Genomic DNA, 7824 nt, shown 5'->3' on the forward strand with positions numbered 1-7824 from the left:
AAAAAAAAAAAAAAAGCCATCAGGAGTTAAAAAGGTTGTTATACAACACACTTTTGATTTTGATTTTTTCCCCCCTATGGTATTGAAAATGGCGGAGTGGGTTCGGACCTTAGTCATTTTTTTCACCCCTGATGAGTCTGTATCCTTCCATGCCCAAGCTAGTTAATGGTCTTTTGGTCATTGACTTGCAGAACGTTTTCTGCTGGAGTTAGTGTTAGGGGCTAGAATACAGGGGGGCGCCAACACTGATCTTGCATACCCCTCAGCAAATGTGAAGTTGCGCCCGTGTTTGACCCTCGCAGACATCCGCTGAACGGAAGCAGAATCTCCCATTTGCACACACATCAACATGTCCGTCTTGACACGCGATGCTTCCCAGTGTGAACTAGGCCTTGGCCCTTGGTCTAGATGAACATTAGGTCAGTGACTCTCGGCGTCTCGGGTTTCTCTCGCCGTTGTTTGTTGAAGTGAGTGGTGTGGAGGGGTCTGGCGCGCAGCCCGCCGCTCGGGCTCCTGGAGGCCTGGCAGACTGGGGTTGTAATGGGCTTACGATGGGTGCCAAAGCCAGCCAGCCACCGTGGAAGCCAATGTGGTGCCCAGATGTACAGCGCATTTGCACAAAAAGCCACACGACGAAGGCTTTAATGAAGACAGAGCCTGCTATTTAAAACTCACTACAGCTTTTTGGAAATAGTTGGTCCAATAAAGTTTAATATGGAATATTATTACCTAATTTCTGACTCTGCAGAATCTGAGGATCATCGCATCGGTTTGGATGTTTGTGACGCGTGCTATGTAGCAAAGTCCATGCAAAGTGTCTGTGGTTTTTGCAGATCTTTTCCAAGGGCTGTTTGCTTTGTCAATCTGGAGTGTGTTTCCCAAAAGCATCTACGGTCTCAACTTCCGTCATTACCAATAGAGTTCAATGGAACGTGTGACCATAGTTAGCTACGCCTGATCAGGCCAATTTAAACATTTAACTAGCATTCAATAAGAAATGCTTTCTAAATTAGAGATCAGAGGTTAAGCTTCAGATAAGTGTCCGCTAAATGCATAAATGTAAATATGTAGCACAAAAGTGCACTAGGCCAATCTCTGCTTGTGCGTACTTGGGAAATCTTACAAAAAATGACCAGAAATAAATTTATAACTTATTATAATTGGGAAGTTGCCTGATAAACATTTATAAAATAAAATCTAAAAATGCCATAAAAATGGTATTTTAATATATATCATGATATTAATATTATGATTACCATTCCTGTATCATAGTATTTACAAGATACTTCAACACTGAAAAAAATTATATCCTAACTCAGTATTTTTGTCTTGTTTTCCAGTACAAATATCTAAACTTTCCTTAAGATACTTACTTAAGATATTAAATCTTGTAAAAAAAAAAAAAAAAAAACTCTCAGCAGGGTAAGAAAAATAATCTTACATTCCCTTCGAATTAAGCATGTATATACATATATATATATTAGTGCTGTCAAAAGATTAATCGCATCCAAAAAAAAAGTTTTTCTTTAAATAATATATGTGTGTACTGTGTATGAATAGGAAAGTCTTATTCATAAAGTGTCCAAAAAACATGGTAATAACACGCTACTTTTTTCCTGATTTCAGTTTCATTGGCATGCAACTCTTAATAATTATTGCATGAATATGTCAAAAAGTACAGTTAGATGTCATTTTCTCTTGAAAAAAAGCAATGCCTCGTAAGCAGTGATGGCAGGAGATCCACTCTGTAGAAGCAGCTATGTTTTCAGCCCTCGTTCGCTGCATCGCTCATATCATTGCCCAGGGCAAAGGATGGTCATTGCCTTTGGCTACAAAACCGTCAGCCTTTGGCAAAGCAACAGTCCACCCCTGTTCAGAGCAGACTGACTTTAGTCAACAACAAACTTAGCCTTGGTCTGGGTCAGGCTTCGCACAGATCGGCTACAAGCTGCATTTAACCATCCTCATGTAGCTTCTGGCAGACTCGCTGCTGAAAATAATTAGGAGTTTAAGCTGATCTCAGATTCACTAACAAAAAATGCCCAATAAATTGGGGATCCTCAAATATACACTTACCTAGACAGCAATTTAAGGCTCTATATCCATGTGAAAACCACACCGCCTTCAACCTTCTTGCATGTATCCATTGCTGTGAAGTGTTGGCTACAATCTAGATGGCAGACAAGCAAGAGAAAAAGTCCACTAAATCAGGGTTATATAATGAAAAAAAAATTGTGTAGAAATCTTTTTCATTCAGAAACTGAAGGTACATTTAAAAAACAAGAAATGGTAAGTAACACTGAATTAAAGGCAGAGTAAGCGATTTCTGGTAGCCAATGTTGATATTTGAAATCACCAAAACAAACACGCCCCTACCCCAAAACGGTCTTGCCCATATTTTAATAGCTCCGCCCCACATATACGTACGCAACCCAGGCAACAATTAGTTCTGTGAAACAAAGCAAAACCAATATTACACCGTGTCTACAGACGTGAGCGGAGCGGTGCAACAAATCCCGACAGAAAACTGCTGCCGGGTTCTATTTATGACGTGCTGACACAAATTTCAAATGGTTTTCAACGGTGGTTTGATCGCGTCCAGTGTAGGCAGACTTTAGCTGTTGTAGACACGGTGTTACTCACCTATTGAGAAGAAACAAAGCAACCTCGGCGTCCGATCGCAGGCCTCCGCTCCTTGAGTTCTCTCCAGCGCTGGAAAGCTGATCCGATATTTACACGGATCCTACTTCTTGCCTTATCGTTCCGCAGACCGTTTCCTCGTTTGTTTGTTATCCTCCATCTCTATCTTTCTGTCGCTCGGCTCGGCTAATGTCCGTCCCATGCACTGAAAGCTCTCTCCTCCACATCACGAGTAGACACGCCCCTTATTGCTGATTGGCTACAAGTTTGTTTTGCTATTCGGCCCGAATCAGTTTTCTAAAGTGTTTTTGAAAAATCACATACCCTGCCTTTAATGTGCAATTTTAAAGTAGAAAAACTGAAATAGTATTTTCTTGTAAAATGTACTTCAGTAATCTGTTTTATTTACAACTATCCAATTACAATTATACATTTCTTTTACAGATTGGGACACTATCATCTCCTGGACGGAAGTAATTTATACTGTTAATACAAAAAATTCGTTTGATTGCGCCTGATTTAAGGGTGCCTTGCTCAAATAAACCCTGAAGATTCAGATGAAAAAAAAAGTGTTTGTTTTGGTGATTTGAAATATCAACATTGGCTACCAGAAATCACTTACCCCACCATTAACATCAAAATGGCTGAAATCAGTTGTGAGTACAGTCGGTCAAGAGTTGCTGTCCTGGTCAAGCTTCAGAATCCCTCAGATCAGGTGTAGTGTTGGTTAAGGCCGATGTGTGGTGGGTATTTTACCTGTCTGCACTGCTCGGCCTTCTTCAGCTTTTAGCATACGTGAGTGTGCTTGTGCTCCGGCTGGACTGGTGGGCATCATTAAATGGACAGGATTTGTCTTTCCTCTGCCAGTCATTCTCAATCGGCAGAAAACACACCACCACCTTCACAACATACAACACATCAGAACCTCCACGCCAAAATCAACCTGACCCGCGGCCCAGCTGTCCCTCTGGCTGCTGTGCACACACACACACACACACACACACACACACACACACTGATGCCAACCACTGGCGGCGGCATTCTGAGCACTTGCATTATGTCAATTATTGAAGGATGTTCTCATGATATATTTATCATGTGGTGATAAGCGGTAAACACTCTGGCCTGTGTGTGTACAGCGAAGAGAGTGATATTCCATTACAGCACATTAAATAAACATGCCCTGATCAATTATTGATCTTTGACTAAATGTTAAGCGTTTAAATCTTAAGTATATTGAGGGAACGGCTACGAGACATCGCCTGTCTGCTGCTTTTAATTAGAGCTGGTAAAACGACCAATAGACGTAACAGATTCTTAAACAGGAGGATGAGGGGAATCTGACGTCACTACACTTTCTGCAAAATGTGAGCCATTTGTGTTCCTCTGTAGACAGAAAAAAGCCTTTGACAATCAATAGCTGATTTCAAATTTTACTATGCGTCAACATTGACAAGAATTCAACAACCTTTTCTAAATGTTTGTTTTCTTTTCATGAAGATGCTTCAGACTGTATCTCTTTAAATAATGACAATTATACCAAGACTGCATTTATTTGATCAAAAATTCAATAAAAACAGTAAAAATTGTGAAATATTTTTGTAATTTAAAATAACTGTTTTCTGATTTAATTTATTGTAAACTGTAATTTATTCCTGGGATCAAAACTGAATTTTCAGCATCATTACTCCAGTCTTCAGTGTCACATGATCCTTCAGAAATCACTCTAATTTGATGATTTGCTGCTTAAGAAATATTTCTGATTATGATCAATGTTAGCTAATATTTTATTATCAATATTTCTGTGGCAACAGTGATCCATTTTATTTTTTAGGTTTCTTTGATGAATTTAAAGTTCAAAAGAACAGCATTTGTTTGAAACAGAAACATTTTGCGACATTATAAATGTCTTTACTGTCACTTTCGATCAATTTAATGCATCCTTTCTGAATAAAAGTCTGAATTTGTTTCTGAAAAACAGTCCACCCATTTTTAGCACTTTATCTTATGTTTTGTTGTCAATTCTGTTACCATAATCTTGTATAGTAGCCAACTAAATAGTGGACTTGTCAAAATATCAGTATTAAATTGTCCTTGTAACTTTGTAATGTCAAATTATAGAGTTAATCGCTGATGCCATTGTATACATGCAATAAACACTACATTCTCTGATAAACAGTGTTTAAAATTTTACTTTAATCCTCAAACTAACCCATTTCACAGAATGACCTGTTTATGAGACCAAAATTCATTAACATGAGTGCCATGCATCTAAACGCAGGCTAAGTATCGGTTAGCACGGCCCCACAGGCTCAGGCCAGCTCAATAAAAACAGTAAAAATTGTGAAATATATTTGTAATTTAAAATAACTGTTTTCTGATTTAATTTATTGTAAAATATAATTTATTCCTGTGATCAAAACTGAATTTTCAGCATCATTACTCCAGTCTTCAGTGTCACATGATCCTTCAGAAATCATTCTAATATGATGATTTGCTGCTTAAGAAATATTTCTGATTATGATCAATGTTAGCTAATATTTTATTATCAATATTTCTGTGGCAACAGTGATCCATTTTATTTTTTAGGTTTCTTTGATGAATTTAAAGTTCAAAAGAACAGCATTTGTTTGAAACAGAAACATTTTGCGACATTATAAATGTCTTTACTGTCACTTTCGATCAATTTAATGCATCCTTTCTGAATAAAAGTCTGAATTTGTTTCTGAAAAACAGTCCACCCATTTTTAGCACTTTATCTTATGTTTTGTTGTCAATTCTGTTACCATAATCTTGTATAGTAGCCAACTAAATAGTGGACTTGTCAAAATATCAGTATTAAATTGTCCTTGTAACTTTGTAATGTCAAATTATAGAGTTAATCGCTGATGCCATTGTATAAATGCAATAAACACTACATTCTCTGATAAACAGTGTTTAAAATTTTACTTTAATCCTCAAACTAACCCATTTCACAGAATGACCTGTTTATGAGACCAAAATTCATTAACATGAGTGCCATGCATCTAAACGCAGGCTAAGTATCGGTTAGCACGGCCCCACAGGCTCAGGCCAGCGCTTGCTAATCGCCTCTTGCCCCATTGTGTCCAAGTGGACTTGAGTGTAATGCATTATGAAAATGAGAACGAGCATGGCTACGTGTTCCTGAGGTCATTATGTGACCGTTTAGCTCTATTTAGGACTCTTCTGGCTGACCCTCAGGCCCTTGTCTTCTCCAGGCTAGCCGCTAATTAGCATGAGTAACCTCCTGTGCTTGAGCAACAAAATGGCTCTCGCCACCGTAATCGCATTCATTTGATGGTTGAAGAGCTGTGGTGAGATGAAATTAGAGCGATTAATTAGGGGTTGACACGCCGCCAAAGGTTTTCAATTTTGCGTTGTCACATCAATAACGGATATCTCCTTCTTGACCACACAGGAACGGCCTAAAGGAGACGGACGCATGGGGAATTACCAACAATTACCACCAATTAGTCATTCCCATCTCCAGACAGGACAATGGGAGCCAACGGGAGCATTTAAGTAGTGAGCCCTCGCCGCATCTTTGACAAATTTTAATTGAGATGAAAATCACTATCACTAATGCTATTTTGGATGAATTATTGTGTATATTTTTTATATCCTAAGACAAAGCCTGCCCTTGCAAAAAAAAGAAATGTAATAGTATTCAATATGCATTTGTAGTGTACTTAAGTATAAAACTGTATTTGCAGATAATATAATATCAATGCAATAAAAGGCCGCTTAAAGTGTACTTAAAGGGAGGCTCACTTTCATGACCGTGTTTCTTAACACACTTCTAAAAAATATGTAATATTATCAATCTAGGTTTTAAAGTACGGGAGTTAGATGGACGGATGTAACCTTGACCCAGCGCCGACTGCGGTTGCATTTCAAAGGTGAGGTTACACTGGAGGAGAAATCCGTTGCAATCCTCCGCCGAACCAGAGTAGGGCGCCGGTCGGGCCATGGGACTGGCGCTGATGTTAGGCGAAGAAGTGCTGGTCGGGATGGATGAGGTGATGGGTGGTGATGGCGGCGCTGCCGGTGGATTGCGTAGCACTCGTCGTAGTGAGTCTACGAGCTCTAATGAGGTGCTTGATTGGTGACAGGTGCAGGTGCTCAGAACTCAGGTGAGAGGGATCGTTGTGATTGGGTGGTGGTGGAGCCTGGCCGATCTGTTACAATATTTAAATACATTATGAAATAATGTATATAATAATATGAAATTGCTCATAAAGATTTACTTAAGTCCTACTTAAGTGGCTCAAAAAGCACTCCAAAATTCAGATTAACTGTATTTAAAATGAACTTAAACTACAATACATTTATATTTAATTGAAAATAACATAGATTGAGTTTGCACTTAAGTATTCTTTTAAAGTAATCAAATGTAATTCATCTAATCTTGACAACCTAAAAGACATTTTATTTAATTTATTTTTTACTTTTTAGTGTGGTTTTGTCATTTTTATTCTCTCTCTCTCTCTATATATATATATGTGTGTGTGTGTGTGTGTGTGTATATATATATATATATATATATATATATATATGTGTGTGTGTGTGTGTGTGTGTATATATTTATATATATATATATATATTTATATTTGTGTGTGTGTGTGTGTGTGTTTATATTTTTTATTATATTTATTTCTGTTTTACTTTTAGTTAATTTAGTACATCTAAATTTAATTAAGAAATGTTGACTAAATGTTGCAACTACATGAATTTATATATTTTTTTCTTTTTTAAATATAATTTATTGTATTTAATTTTAGTTAACATTTATTTTAAGTAGCAACTTTTTAAAATGGTTTTAAATATTTTAAAATGGTTTTAAGAATAATTTCTGATTATTATCAATGTTGAAAACAGTTGTGCTGTTTCATATTTTTTGGTAACCATGATACATTTGATTTTTTTTTGGATTCTTTAATGAACAAAGTTCAAAGAACAGCATTTATTTGAAATATAAATCTTCTGAAACATTTTAAATGTCTTTACCGGCACCACTGTCCTTCCTGAATAAATGTATTTTATGGAATGTTTTTTAATGGTTTTAAATTTTTGTTTCAGTTAACCATAACTGTCTATTGTCATAAAAGTCTATTGCAATGCCCTGTATTTCTCAGGCTTCTTTCTTTGTTACTGTCTTGTTAT

This window comes from Sinocyclocheilus rhinocerous, unplaced genomic scaffold (assembly GCF_001515625.1).
Source record: "Sinocyclocheilus rhinocerous isolate Xijiao unplaced genomic scaffold, SAMN03320098_v1.1 scaffold1223, whole genome shotgun sequence".
NCBI classification, from domain to species: Eukaryota; Metazoa; Chordata; class Actinopteri; order Cypriniformes; family Cyprinidae; genus Sinocyclocheilus; species Sinocyclocheilus rhinocerous.